This window comes from Callorhinus ursinus, unplaced genomic scaffold, assembly GCF_003265705.2.
Source record: "Callorhinus ursinus isolate GAN/ISIS: 27379988/994484 unplaced genomic scaffold, GSC_fseal_2.0 scaffold26, whole genome shotgun sequence".
In the NCBI taxonomy this organism is placed as follows: Eukaryota; Metazoa; Chordata; class Mammalia; order Carnivora; family Otariidae; genus Callorhinus; species Callorhinus ursinus.
This window is the reverse complement of record NW_027397088.1, coordinates 5,485,009-5,500,622: the sequence shown is the minus strand read 5'-3', so window position 1 is coordinate 5,500,622 and position 15,614 is coordinate 5,485,009. Positions and strand designations below refer to the sequence as shown.

Below are 15,614 nucleotides of genomic sequence, written 5' to 3'. Positions count from 1 at the left end.
AGGTCCCGCGCTTTCCCCTGCATCACACTATCTCTTCTTCTGACCCTGAAGTCAGGACCAGCTGTCCCCAGTCACTCCGTGGTAAAATGCCTAGCTCTGGGCCCATATGATCTTGCACAGGCAAAAATAATTTCAGAGCATGCAATGCCATCGCTTGGAAAGAGCCTTACATTTGTTACATGAAGCACGTGGATGAATTCATTCCCCAGCAAATGAAGTGTGTCCTCTGGACCCCAAGGCAGTTCTTGGCTTCACATCCTGTAACCACAGCGCACATTAGGGTGGGCTGGCGAAGGGTGGGTGGATTAAGGTAGAGAGGATGTAATTTTCCAGAAATTGAAATAAACATCTCAGTTATGCTGGAAATAAGTGGACTTGCCAAGGGATCTGGAGGGACGGGAGTTTAGCATCGCCTCTTTTTGGTGTCTCCAGCGGACACAGTGGCCAGACGCCTGAGCAGCCCGTGGACTCTCACTGCCACCCTTGACGCTCTCTCCTGCTCTTTTCTCCCCCTTTTTCTCCCAGGCCGCTCTTCCCATCTTGAGGGCCCCGTGATTCCCTACACGCGGTGGGAGGATTTCTGTGCATCAGTGTGTGTCTCCCTGCAAAGTGCGTGTGTGGGGGGTGGGCCTCTGACAGCCCTCCCGATAGGACTGGACACAGAAAGCACGTAGGTTAAAAAAGCACGGGGTGCCAGATGGTGCATGTCCTCTGCATGTGATCAGTTTTCAATTAGCAATAATCGCGCCTCGGATAAACCTCATTGGCTACAATCAGAACAGCATGGGCCATATCCATTTACTTGTACTATCTCATATTCTTGTTCTGAATTGAGCCCTTTGACTATAAACTTAGGCATATAAACTTAGGCAGGAATCAAGTCTCTGTCTGATAACTTTAACACAGAGCTGGACCTGCCTCTCTCTGCAGCCTTCTCTACCTCCTCCCATTCTAGGCAAGATTTTTACAAAGTCCAACACCATAGCTACCTCTGGACTTTGCCATGGCATGAGTCCCCAGATGTCCTTCTTTTATTGCAGATGCTTGGAGTTAGGTTTCTCTGCAACCAAAAGAGACCTTCCCCGTATGATATGGCAATGTTGGAGGGCAACTGGTCATTTAAAATTATATAAGTAACTTCTGTATTGTACTTTATAGCTTGCAAATGGTGATACCAAACATTTCTAAGGTATTTCCTATATGCCAGACTCTGTTTTAAGTCCATTGTACGGAATGATCATCAGGTAGGTTTTATCATTGTCATCCCCATTGTACAGAAAGAAAACTGGCCAAGGTGGTTCAGGAACCTGACCGAAGTTATGCAGCTAATAAGAGACAGGGTCAGAACAGGAATCCAAGGGTTTGATTCCAAGTCGGCTATACATTAACAGTAAGGATAATTATGGTGTCTTTTACGTAATATTGGAGATTTCACAATGTAAAGAGGTTTGCCCAAGATCCTACAGCCAGCGATTGACGGAGCCAGGACCTGAACCTGATCTTCTGATCCCAAAGTCCTGCCTCATGATACTGTACTCCATTGCCTCAGTTGTAAAGGGTAACATGCTAGCTGCGGAGGTACTGTAGCAGAGAGATGGTTCTGGAAGGCATCCATGCATAAGGGAGAGCCAATGTGACCCAAAACACAGGGAGCTAGGAAGTTGTGACAGTGTCCAGGGACAGAGTGTGACCGAGAGGGAGCAAACCTGAGAGAGAGTGACTCAGTATAAGTGAGGTTAGGGAAGGAAGGAAGGAGGTGTGTGTGGGAAGGCAGGCCCCTGAGGTTGCTGGGGTGCAGGCAGAGGCAGTCAGAAGGCACCCACGGGACACATGTTTGGGCAAAAAGTGCTCAGGGGGATTCCAGAAGACAAGAGTAAGCAGAGAACTGAAAGTGTGAATTAGCGAAAATATGCTCAAGTCTGGATTTGACTAAGTCTTTCTCTTCTTAACTGTGTGAGATAACCCAAGTCACTCTGTATCCCAGGACCTGTCCCCCGCTGCAACGTGGGAGGGCTCTGGAAGGCCCCTCTCAGCATCCAGCCTCACCACCCAACTTCCCAAGCTTGTCCCCTGGGCCTGCCAGGTGAGGGTCTTGATTGTTCTGACAGGGTTTTGCTTTGGCCAGACCCTTGTGTCCTGTCCATCGTTTATTAGTGTTTTCTTTTAAAAAGAAAAAAGAAGCAGCCCTTGTGTTAAAGGGACAGCTGGCTCTGTCCACGAAGAGTCTGGCTGCCCAGCCCTATCCTTGCCCGGCTGGCGGTGGCCGACTTTGCTCTCCTCTGGCCGTCTCAGCCTGCCTCGTCACTGGACGAGTTCAAAGATTCCATATCCGTGCCTTCAACATGCAGGAAACATCTGTGCTGATGGTTCCCAGGGACCGTCTGGGGAAAATCTCACCAAAATGATTATGAGTGCTACAAACTTTAAGTTGGAAACGTCTATTTCCCTACAGACAGAGATGAGTACCTTTGGTCTGGCAGCTAAATGCAGCCTACTTGATATTCTGGTCAGAGCCAACCTCGACTTGTGCTCTCCACGTGGTTTATAGCCAAATGTCCACCCAGGGTGCACACACTCTGGTTCTGGGGCACCCGTCCGGTCCCAGGCCATCACAAAGCACCCGCATGCCACGTCGTACTTTATAAACCAAGTCCTCAAGTCCTGGATTGTGTATTTTTTTTAACAACTTTATTCATCATTTTGGGAAAGGATCATCTCAATTCTGCGTTATAAAGATTCCGCTGAGAGAGTGAAGGAGGCGAAATATTTCTGGTATGTACATCCTGTTTTTCCGTGTGTGTTTGAAAGTATGAGTGGGGTTCCCTGATCCACTTCAGGAATGATTTGCCGGAAGGGGAAATTGCAGCCTTTCTGAAGAGAGAAGGCAGCTTGCCATTTTTCTAGGCCTGTGGGAAGAGAGAGGCATTAGTCTGCAAGGGCAGCCATAAAGTAGCACAGACTGGGAGGGCAGGGAGGCTGAAACAACAGATATTTAGCTCTCATAGTTCTGGAGGCTGGAAGTCCAAGGTCAAGATGTCAGCAGAGCCTCTCTGGTCTTTCTCCTCAGCTTCTCCCTGGGTCCTCACACGGTCTGCTCCCCGTGTGTGTCTGTGTCCTGATCCCTCTTCTTACACGGACACCAGTCATGTTGGATTAGGGCCACACCTTCATGACTTCATTTTAACTTAATTACCTCTTTCAAGACTCTGTCTCCACATATGGTCGAGTTCTGAGGCATAGTCTGAAGGGGTTAGGACTTCAAACTACAGATTTTTGGTGGGATGCAATGCAGGCCATCGCGATCTTCGACCCATTAGAAATCCCGTAGGGTTAATGATGCCGTTGGAGGGCAATTGCCATTCACGCTTGGGGGTGAATTACTTGTCAGTCTGCTTTCTTCCCAAGCATTTAGCTGTTATTAACTACATAAGGTTTTAGTCTTCTGCAGAATAGACTTTGGGGGAGGATATTCCTAAGTAAGGTGTCATCACTGAGAATTTAGGAGAAAAGGGGAACTTTGGGCTTGACTTTGGCAGCTGGGAAGTTGGTAGTTAGAGCAAGGGTCAGTGGGGAGCAGTGCAGAAAAGGAGTTGAGGTGGTGCCAAAGGGCAGCAAGCCTTGAATTAGGATCACAGGAATGAAGACAATTATGGCCAGAAGTGATCACTGGAGATCATTGTCCCCTGCAGAGTTCCTGGACTGGAAGTCTGTAATATTCTCCTCTTCACAGCGCAAGGAGAAGATTGATTTCTCTGGTCTGCGTTCATAACAGACCACTTGGTAACTGGCAACGGTTTGCCGTACTAGAGATGGAGAACAGGTCAGGAAAGGCACACACATTGAAGGAAATATGTTTGCAGGGAAGCTAATAGAGCAGACATCTATTAATTTTTTCTGCCCAGCACCCTGGGCAGAGATTCTATTTCCTTGATGCCAGAAATGGGTATGTGACCCAGGATGGGTAAATTACCTCACCAATTTGTTCACAGTGACTGTTCTAAGAAGTATAATCAGGTTGAGTCAAGCTGAGCTAACCAGAATTTTCCCTGGGCTTTTTCACACCAGAGCCCAGAGAAAGGCCCTTACTTTCTGGTTAAAGAGCTGTCAAGGATGAGTCAGAGCTGCTGTTGACAAGAATCCACCCCACAAAGAACTGGGTTTGGCTGGAAGAAGTCTGCACACCAGAGAAACTGACCAGAGCAGAGAGGGTGAACCCAGTGGGCTCTGAGGCCCTGACATGGCCCTGACATGGCCCAGTGACCATCCACAAGCCCTCTCTACTCCTGCCTGCCTTCTGCCTATGGCTTGGTCCCACGAACCCCTAAATCCCTCCTTAGCTTGGATTTCTGCCACTTGTGACCAAAAGAGTCATGACTAATTCAGGTAGAGCATGGATTGAACTTAAAATATGTGAAAATATGAAGGGAATGAAAAGGGTTGAAAGCTATGTTTTGAGCAGGAAGATCAAGGAAGGGATAGGCTTACAACCTGGTGGAAATGCCATGATGCCCTTTGATGACTGAGAATGAGCAAAATTGTTCAAATGATCTTTGGCTTCTGCTCTCTGAAAAGGAAACTTCTTCAGATTGGAAAAGTGAGAAGCAACTTGACTAGGAAGGAATTGAAACCCAGGGTAAGTGAGGAGATGACAAGAAAGGGCCATCTGCCTTGAAATGTGAGTGGAGTAGACACCTTGCCATGTGAGTTGGAGAGGGGTGCTTTTATGGGAATCAAGACAATGGGATGATAGGCCAGGAAATTGGAATAAGAATTAGATCAGTTTTCCAAAAGGGTTGGGATTCAAGGTGGAGCTCTTAAAACTTGGATGTCACATCTTGATTTTGGCAAGATAGTCAAGCTCTTCATGTCACGCCTGCCGCTGAACCACTCACCGCTGGTTTCCCACAACCAGAGATGGAGAAGGCGCAGAATCACTTGGAGGATGGGGAGTAGTGAAAGGGCAGTGACAAGAGAATGAATTCTGTTTTAGACAGGTTGCACTTGAGGTGCCTGCAGGACATCTGTGCAGGGCTGTTCACACAGCAAACTGAACACTTTGATCCGGAGCTCAGAAAAGTCAGGGTGGGTGAGGTAGCTCCAGGGGTCATGAGCAGGAAGGTAGAGGCCAGATGGTGAATGAGACCCCCCCAGGGATTCCATGTATCTAGAAGCGAGAAGTGCAGGCTCCATGCCAGAAGCTTAAGGATGACTTATTGTGAGGGTCTGGTGGAGGCAGAAGAGTTGATGGAGAGAGAGACAGAGGGTTCAGAGATGGGAAGAGCCAGGGAGGCAGAGGGGTAAGAGAGGCCGAGAAAGCGGGCAGTGGTTCAAGGTGTCACGCCACAGGCTGACGATGCTAGTGAAGAAAGAATCCTGGATTAAGGACGAGGAGGTCAGTGGTGACCTTTGAGAAATCTGTTTCAATAACCAGGGGCATAAAAGTTGAGTAGGAAGAAGTGAGTGGATGATGAGAATCAGCCCCTGGTTTCCCTCCTCCCACGTCACTGCCTGAGCTCACATCTTGTCTCTTATCAGCCCTTCCGTGGTCTCTGAGCAAGGCCCCCTGCCATGGTCAACACCAGCTTCCACACTGCCACAGGGCTCACCATCCAAAAGCCCAGCTCTCGGGGGCCTGAGGAGGAGCATACAACCCCCAAACCTGGAATTTTAGTGGAGACATGTTGACTTCAGAGCTCAGCGATGGGCCCTGAAATCTCAGGGACCCCACACCATGTGAGTTTCCTTCTTGCTCAGGAAAAGTCCCCTTGGAAGCAGGCTGGTGTGGGAGGTGGTATTGTGCTCTGTATCACACAACCAATCAAGGGTGAGGCCATCTCCACTGTGTGGCTCCAAGCTTGCCATGGGTGCTGACGTTCAAACCAGCAGACAGAGCAGAAGCCCCTGGATGGAGGCCCAGCTGCGGCCTCAGGAGGTGGGACTGAGGCCAGGCCTGGAAGCGGAGTACATTACATCACTTCTGTTACATCCTGTTGGCCAGAACTGAGTCACATGGCAGGACTTCATTTTGAGAGAGGCTGGGGAATGCAGGCTAGCTGAGTCACAGGAGGAAAGGAAAACCTTAACCAGTCTCTGTGGTCATGGCATTCGAGATCTTGCAAAATCAGACCAGCCCACTTTTCCTGCCTTCTTGGAGTCTGACCCTTCTCCAAGGCACAGGGGAGCATGACTTACTGTTCCTCCCATACACCACGCACGTTCCATTTTCCCTCGTAAGCAAGAACACTCTTTCTCCTAACTCCCTCCTACTTCTTGAAATCCTACTTCTGCTCCAAGCTGCAGGCATATGCTGTCTTTTCCACGGAGCCTTTCTCTGAGTTACAGTTATTTTCCCCTTTTGTAATTTGTTTGCCCCAGACCCTGTCACTCTTTATCTGCTGTTTGTGCTATGGTTGTTAACAGTTATAGAAATTCCTCCATCCTTCCGTAGATGCAAACTCACACAGGGCAGGGTGAACTCATAGTTTTCTTTGCTCACCCCATACTTACAGTAACTCTAGGTTCTGACATCCCAAATCAGGATGTGTGGTCTGAGAAATCGTAGTGTGCGTTCCAGGATCAACTGGGTAAAATATTAGGTAGTGGCATTCTTCAGGAATGTCCTGGAGTGGAATCCTGGAAACATGATGGAAACTCAATTAATCCTGTTGGTCTGCAGTGGGACTGAATAACTGTTATCACTTGCCAACCTACAAAGCTAGAGAGGGTAACTTAGAGGAACTTTTCAAATAATAGCACAGCTGGCTTGCGACATTTCCTGGGGCATTGGTTTACCCAACATAATTACTAGCATCCCAAGACTCTCTCAGCCAAACTGAAATGCCCAGACACTTCATTGAAAAAGTACAAAAAAAAAAAAGCAGAAACATGGTGTTTTATGGTCGGCATTTTGTGCGATAGCACATGACCATTTGAATCTGAGTGCTTTAGAAGGCACTCGCAGGTTCTGAGATGATTTTTAAGATGAACGGTTTTATTTGGTGTCCATTATGGTTCATTCAGAAACTGGAAGCTTGTTTACAGCCTTGTGGCTGAAGGCCTGAGAACTGTCTATGAATTATTTTGTACGAGTCAACCAGGGATGGCTGGCTTCAAGTCTGCTTATTGGTTGTATTTGACCCTCAATTATGAATGTTCATATAAGGAAGACATTCTTTTAATAGTGAAAATGCTTGTGTGTATCTGTTCCATTCGTGGCTAAGATTTTATTGGCATTAATCTGAGCTGAAGCAAGAAGGAATGAATGAAAAGGGTGAGCTGGTGCCAAAGTACAGCTGTCTAGGGCAATGGGCTGGGCTGACGCTGGGCCTGGTTGTCAAGGGGAGGGGGCTGTCTGAGGATCAGGAGACACCTCTCCGGGCTGCCAGAGCCTCATCCTCCTCCAGGAGCCATGTTGCAGGTGAATGGAGGGAAAGGATGGATGTCAATGTGGAAACAGCTCCAGATCCCCTCCCTCCACTGAGAGCTCTAGAACTCATGACCCTGGCCTGGTGGGGAGCCCAGGCCAGCAAGACTGCCATGGGGATTTGTTAAAGGACCCTCCATCCAGCCCAATCTCCTAGTTTTTCCTTTTCCTACGTTTTTTTCTTTTTTTCCCTAAATAGCTGATGTTCCCGAGACACACCCTGTGTGCCTTTGTTCGTTCTGTTTTTTCTTCCTGGAATGCTTCTCCTCCCCCAACCTGTCTGACCCAGTTGGAATCCAAAACATTCCTTAATCTATCGTAAATGGCACTTCCTTTATTTTCCTTTTTGATGGCCTCAACCGATTATGAACTTGGAGTGTGGGATCATCTATTCTATCTGCTGTGGCTACTACTTCTGGCACTTACTGGCCCCAGCCACAGCTTTTCATGGAAGCTCAGCGCCTTCTAGGTGCCAGGCACTCAGCCTTCTAAGTGCAGGGCATGCTGGCTCGGCAGTCAGATCGCCTGGTGCAATTCAGCGCTTCCGCACCCTCAGCTGTCAGACCTCATGGGGCCATTGGGAGGCCTGTGCAGGTAAACCACGGACGAGCACATGCTCAGTGCCAGGCAGGAGACATCCACTGGCCCGGGAGCTCGTGTTCTAACTAATCAGACGGGGAACTCTGTACAAACGGACAATGAGAGAAGAGAGAGAAACTGATGCAAAGCTCCGAACTCAGACACAGGGGAGTGGTTGACAGAAACCAGGTGGCTTGGTCCGGGGGCACCCAGGGATGCCGCTGGTCCTCCTGTGATGTCTGGAGGCTGCCATGACAGGACTGGGAAGCTTCTAAGTCTCAGTGAGAGCTCAGCCAGAAGCCCCTGGTGGGGGTCCAGCTGAGGTCGGAGGAGATGGGATTCAGCTTTATATAAAGAACTTTCTGGCAGGAGCGCTGCCTGCAGACCGGTTGGGCTGCTTGAGCAAGTGGGTGGTTGCCCATCACAAGACCTGGTAGACGCCTGGCCAGAGTTTGGGAGGAAGACTTATTACCACGCAGCTTGTCCCACAGGGCTGCTGGAAGATTCCATGTGTAAGTTGTATAGTGGTATACAAATGTGAATATTAGTCCAATGTGTGGATTATTCTTACCTGTAGAAATCATGTCTTCTCCCCTTTTTAAGAGCAGCTTTTGGGTATGGGGCAGGGAGGAGATCAGATTCTACCTGTTGGAGACTGAGCTGCTGGAAGAAGGAGAGAAAGGACAAACCAAGGGGGGCTGGGGGTGCCCCTCACCCCCACACCCTGCAAGGGGTCTTTGGTGAAATTTCTTGCCTCAGCAACCCACCTGTGTTCTTCCAGAGCGGTCTCAAGGTTTTTCAACCAGCTCTCACCTGAATAACTGTGGGGCATGCCCAGGAGGGCAGGTGGGTGGGATGCAGGGCTGTTGAGTCCCACACAGCGTTGTTGTTATTGTTGTTTTTTTCCATCGGGTGGGGTCAGTACAAGGTGGCTGTTGTATATTAAAAAATAAAATAAGGCTACCAGAAGGGAGTTGGCAGGAGCTTAATCTGAGAGCCCGTTCTTCTGAAGGGCTATTTATAAAGTCGGCACAGCATGTTCGGCTTGGTGGGGGCTCCTTCCTCCCAGGACATGGCAGGCCCCAGAGCTCTAGGGAGGCAGGAACAGGACGGCAGGACGCCTGGGCTGGGCTCACAGCAATGAGAGACACCCAGTCTCACAAACTGACTCAAATACCATGGTTATCCGTGGCTGCGGCTTATTTTGTGTTAGAGGCGGTGGGGAGGGTAGTGGACTTTGCTCTTCCCCAACTGCTGAAGACATTATTTTGAACAAAAATATGTTCAGAGAGTTGAAAGAGATGCATGGAGTAAGGCTGTTTTTGTTGTCAATGAAATTACAGCTTTGAGGTTAACTCAGGCTGTTCATAAAAGCAACCCTAAGACAAGTGGCGTATGAAGACGAATTGCAAGAAGGAAAAAAGAATAACAGAGAATAAGGACTTACAGGTAGAAATAAGGTGAGGTCTGAGGGGTGCATCCCACAGACTCTGAGCCAGGAGGTACGGCAGAGTGGGCACAGGCCTGGACCACAGGTCGGAAGGTCTGGACTTCATCCCAGCTGTCACTTCCCAGCTGTGTGACCTTGGGCCAGGCACGTCACTCTTGTGAGCTTCAATTTTTCCTTTTTTTTTTTTTTTAAGATTTTATTTATTTATTTATTTGTCAGAGAGAGAGAGAGAGAGCACAAGCAGGGGGAGTGGCAGGCAGGGGGACAAGCAGACTCCCTGCTGAGCAGGGAGCCCGATGCAGGACTCCATCCCAGGACCCTGGGATCATGACCTGAGCCGAAGGAGGATGCTTAACCGACTGAGCCACCCAGGCATCCCGAGCTTCAATTTTTTCCATCTATAAGTTAACCTACATCCCCATGCTGCCAACCTCAATGAGGGCTATAAGTCTACTTTTTTTTTAGGCAATATTAAAACAGCTATTATCAAAATGTACTCCCGTCTTGGCTATGTGCACCGTCTCTGTGGTACTGTCTGCAAATTGTCTTCTTGCTTCTCCTGCATCATGCCCATCTGAGAAGGATTGTTTCTGTGTCCCTTCAAACTGCCCCTGGGGGCTTGTGTCATGGCTGACTTTGGGATGGTGGAGGTGAGGCCCGCTCTCCTAAGAGGGCTATAGCCGAAGTTCTCTATCTCTTTCTCCCTCTGCCTCTCTCTCTAGTCAAAGTCTAGGCCTGGCCCCTCATTTTCTGCTGTACTCCCTGTTGGCCACCTAATCCTAGCCACACTCTCTTCCATTCATTCCTTAAAGTCAACGGTCACAGCTGCGCCCTCAGACTGCCCTGTCCTTTCCCCAGTCAGCCATGATCACTTTCTCTACCTCCTTCAGCTCTTCCTCACGGGAGAGGCCTGCCCTGACCCTTTGTGTAAAATGGTGCCACCCCTTTTCCATCTGTGTGTCTTTCTTTGTCTCTCCATCTAATATGCTACATATTGTACTTAATTACTGTGCATCCCTCCCGCAGCTATCCTAGAACTTCAGTTCCGTGAGGGAAGGGATTTCTTTTTCTTTTCTCCACTGCCCATTCTTCTTCAATGTCAACCCTTGTAAAAGGGCTTGGGAAGTAATCTCCCTTTTTCTATGGTCTGGAATAACTTGTATCGACTTGACGTCATTTGTTCCTTGAAAGTTTGACCTCACACGTAAATCCCTCTGGGTCAGGTACTGTGTGCGTGTGTGTGGAATAATTTTAGCCAGTGTGCCAGTTTCTTTAATAATTATACTACTATTCAAAACTTTTTTCTTGTATCAGTTTTAGTAAGTTATGTTTTTGTAGGAATTTGTCTAAGTTCCTGAAATTGTTGGCACGTCATTTTCATCAAAATGTCTTATTATTTATTATGTCTACTTTATGTGTAGTTATTCTCCCTTTTAATTCCTAATATTGCTTATTGTAATTTTATCTTATCTCGATAAATCTTGAGAAATTCATCTATATTGTTCATTTTAGCAAAGAGCCAACTCTTAGCCTTTTATCTCCTTTCTATTGAATTTTTGCTTTTGTGTTGATTTTTGCTTTTATTTTTATTTTTTGATTTTTTTTCTAATGGGAGTTGGATTTTGTTGTGTTTCCCTCCACCCCAAACTTCTTAAGAATAACATTTAGCTCACTAATTTTGAGATTTTTTTTCCATTCAAATATAAGTATTTAGCTATAATTTTGCTTCAAAGTACATATTGGTTGCATCCCAGAAGTCTTGATATATGGTGTTTTTATTGTCATTCAGTTTTATATACTTAAAAAGTTTTCACTTTGATATTTCCCCTATTATCCATGAATTGTTTAGCAATACTGCTAAATGTGTGGACATTTTTAATTTATATTTTTAACTTCTAATTTAATTTCACTGTGGTCAGAGTTCCCAGTCTACTTTATACCTAAGTTTGAAATTTATTGAGACTTTCTTAATGACCAAGTACATGATTACATTTCTAATATATTCTGTGTGTGCTTGAGAAAGATGTAAACTCCCTATTATTTGGAAGAACTTTAAATGAGAGATTATTTGAATTCATCATAACTTGTAATTGAGTGGTTCGTATTTTCTGCATCCTCTCTGATTTTTTTTTTTTTGTCAACTTGATCTACCAGTAACTGAAAAGTCATGATAAATTCGCCTTAATTCTAAAAATGTTACTAAATATATATGAGGCTATTTTATGGGCACTTATCCTTAAAGTTATTCTTTTCTTGGTGAATTAAAACTTTTATTATTTTATGGCAGCCCTCTCAATCCCCTAATGCTCGTGCTCTTAGAGTTTAGTTGAAATGATACTAACATGCTACATGTCTTTTGGTTTATTTGTCTAAAATGCCATTTTCCATCTTTTTGCTTTCAACCTTTGCATGTCCTTATTCTTAATGAGGTGTCTTATAAATGGCATACACCCGGATTTAAAATATTCAATTTCTTAGTCATTTGAGTGGTGAGTTTTGTCCAAATACATTTATTTTTATTATTGATATAATTGGATCTGTTTATATTTTCTTTGTCTCAAGTTTTCTATATATTTTAAAATATTTTCTTGCTTTTGAAAAAAACTTATGTCAATATCCCTCTCAATAAGACAAAAACTTCCATCTTTCGTCTCTCCCCAACCTCTGCCAACCCCTATCATATATAGTCATTATCTATACTGAAAGTCTGGGCTATTATGGATATTTTTATCTTTTTCTTTAATCTTAGGTATTTTTTTTTAGACAACACAACTCTTCCAAGTTGTTTCCCCTCTGCTTTATATATCTCTTGCATCATCTCCTATATTTGTCTTTCTTCTTTTTAAAGTATTTTATATAAAACTATTTTTGATGCAGTCTTTTGGTGAAACAACTGAGGCTTGTGTGCCTGAGAATATTTTTTTAAAGATTTTATTTATTTATTTGAGAGAGAGCGTGAGTTTGCGCACGAGCTAGGGCGGGAGAGGGGCAGAGAGAGAGGGAGAAGCAGGCTCCCCGCTGAGCAGGGAGCCTGACACAGGGCTTGATAGCAGGACCTTGGGATCATGACGCGAGCCAAAGGCAGATACTGAACTGAGCCACCCAGGCGCCCCAAGTGCCTGAGAAATTTTTTAAAAACCAGGCCTATATATTTGGATGGCAGTTTAGTTGGTTACAAAATTTTAGGTTTTAAAGTTCTTTTCTTTCAATACTTAAAAAATATAATTCTATTGTGTTATTGCGTCCATTGTTGCTGTTGGAAAATATGATTTCAGACTGAATCTGCTTTTTGCCTCTGGAAACATTTAAAATCATCTTTTTGGAATTCTTAATTTTCATAACATATCTAGGTGTGAAGGTTTTTTTTTTTAATTTGGGGAAATTTAGTCTATTATTTTTTGAAATTATTTCTCCTTTCCATTTTATTATTTTCTCTCTCTAGGACTTTTGTTGTTTATATGTTACTAGTTATTTTTACTTCTGACCTGATTTATATCACCTCACTTTTCTCTTAAATTTTCTGTTTCTTTGGCCTTTCTTCTTCCTTGTGGGAGAATTGATCAATCTGATCTTTCAAATTGTTAATTTGTTATTTGGCTATTTCTATTTTGTTCCTTATACCATCTTTATTTCAAATATTGTATTTTTGTACCTATTATTTATATATTGATATTTTCTTTCCTTCCACATTGCTAATATTTTCTGTTTTTAAAAAAGTATGCGTATGAGGCTAGTTTTAAATTCTTGCCTTTGTGTGTTAATATTCTGGTGGAATCTTAAATCCTGTATGTTGTTTTTCTTTTGAAGAGGTAGTGTTCTTCAACTGTCTTGTTGATTTGGCCTCTGAGCTGGTCTCCTCAGAGGGTTTCAGCGTTTCTTCAAGGAGTGTACCAGAGTCCAGCTTGTGTCAGTTCCAGTGAGCTCAGGAGGAAGGGGTGAATGAACCCTGGGGTGCAGAGCACCTCACCCTGAAAAACAACTCCTGAAGTCAAGACTTTAGTTTTGCCTTTCCTTGGGAAGCAGCATTAGGAGAAGATCTCTTTAAAATGTAATTCCTCAGCCCTAGGGGATTGGAGGAAGAGGGATGAGGGCAAGCAACTGAGGGATTTTATTATCAACTTAAATTTTTTTAGCTTATACCCACATTGAATTTCTGCAAAGTCTGATTTTACTCCTGAGGACAAATGAACCAGAGTTTAGGGCAGGAGCAAAACCCCAATAGTTCTTTCTCCATTTTATCCATTTGCTCCAGGGAAAGCCACCTCCTCCCACAGACACATGTCCATAAAAGCACTTCCTTTCATCCCAGAGGCTCATAAAGTGCCTGTAAGTGCATGTCTTCTCCAGTTCATGGGGCTACTTTAGTGGAAAGAGCCTGTCTGTAGTTGAGACTGACAGACTCTTGATACAAATCTCATTAAGCCACTTTCTCTATCTCAAATGTTTCCTTTTTTCTGACTCACACACTTTATTCCAGCCAAGTTGTCCTTCTAAGGATCTCTGCTCTACACCTTTGGGCTATATAGCTTTGGCCTTTTCTTACTTGGCTCCACTTAGTTTTTATCAATTCTTAGCTTTTCCTTTATCCCACAAAATTTTACATTTCATTCAACTCAAGACTTGCTTTAGAGAGCTTCTCCCAAATTGCAGCAACTCTTCATCTAATTTATTCCACCTTGATGCCAATTTCTTTTCCCTAGAAAGAAGAGATAAAGGGGGGGGGGGCAGATAGAATGATTCATCTTGTAGTTGGAGTTTGACGATACTTCCCTGATGCCTATCTCCACCGTGCTCACCAAGTGACAATCTTATTTCTATTATTCTGTTTCAGAGGAAGAATCATTTTCTTTAAAATCTGGATTCAGACTTGGACACAGACACAGTGGAAGCCAAGGATGAGATTCAAGCTTAAAATAGGAACATTAAGTGAATGTTTGAAAAGTGATGATCAGACCCCCACCAGCCTGCTTCCCTTGCCCTCTGTCTAGAATACTGGAAACCAGAGATGTTCCTTTTACCTAAGGATGGAAAATTAATCCTTGGAGGAACTCTAAGTTCCCAGAGAAAACACCTTCAGACATTGGTATTTTCCCAAAAGAAAAGTCAGCTTTCTACTGCTTGATCATTTCCAGAAGACTGCAGTCAGCATGTTTTGCCCATGACTACAGAGTGGACACTCAATCTTAGGAATTTCATATTTCCAGTTAAATATGGGTCAACAGCTAAGGATCACCACATATTTGAGCACAGCCTCTAATACAAGAGACTGAAGCTGGTGCTGTCTCTGGAGGAGACACACCTGCACGAATCAGAAGAAAAAAGTGAAATTACAATAATGTCCTTGGAAAAAAGGAACAATTTTAGAACAAGAGCTCTTTGAAATTAAAAATATGGAAACTGAAACAAAATTTCCAGTAGGACTTGAAAGACAAAGAGAATCTCTTAGAAAATAATAAAAAGACAAAAGAATGGACAGCTGAGAGAGAAGATGAGAAAATCAAAGACTGTGGTTGAGAAGTCCAACATCCTTCTGGAGTTCTGAGGGAAAAAAAACCCAGAAAGTAGACTGGAAGAATATTTAAAATAAATCCTCTAAGAAAATTTTCTAGAACTGAAGAACACAATTTTCCAATTTGAAAAGGCCCACAAAACCTAGCACAGTGATTGGAAAAAAGAGGGTAAAAACTTTCAGAAAGATGAAAAAGTTCATAAAGGAGCAGGAATTAAGATTGCATATGATTTTTCAATAGCAATGTTGAATATTAGACAATAATAGAATAATATTTTTTAAAAATCTGCATAAAAATTATTTCAGTAAATATAGAGACTGAAGGATATTTAAAATATTTAAAAGTGAAATCGTATCCCCTAGGTGTGAAGCTTGTAGTCCCAAGTTGCCTCCTACATATTTTTAATCAGTTTTATTGAGGTATAACCTATGTACAATAGAAATTGGTAATTTTAAATCTACTACTTTGTGAATTTTGATTAGTGGTTTCCAGAGCTAATTTGACCCCCCAGGATATACTCAGCAATGTCTGAAGACATTGTTGGTTGTCACAACTTGGGAGTGAGGGGAAGCTACTTACACCTAACAAGATAAGAGCCCAGGGTTGAAGCTAAACATGCAGAAATGCACAAAACAGTCCCTAGACAAAAAAA

General features: G+C 44.2%; 1 long non-coding RNA gene across 1 annotated transcript in view; it reads left to right on the top strand.

Annotated features, from left to right (window-relative positions):
* LOC141370086 (uncharacterized) overlaps positions 1-15,188 on the top strand; it is a 53,962-nt gene extending 38,774 nt beyond the window's left edge. The window contains exon 3 of the long non-coding RNA XR_012373805.1: positions 14,284-15,188. This is a non-coding gene — a long non-coding RNA (uncharacterized lncRNA). The remainder of the gene's footprint in view (positions 1-14,283) is intronic.
* Positions 15,189-15,614: the final 426 nt, after the last annotated feature.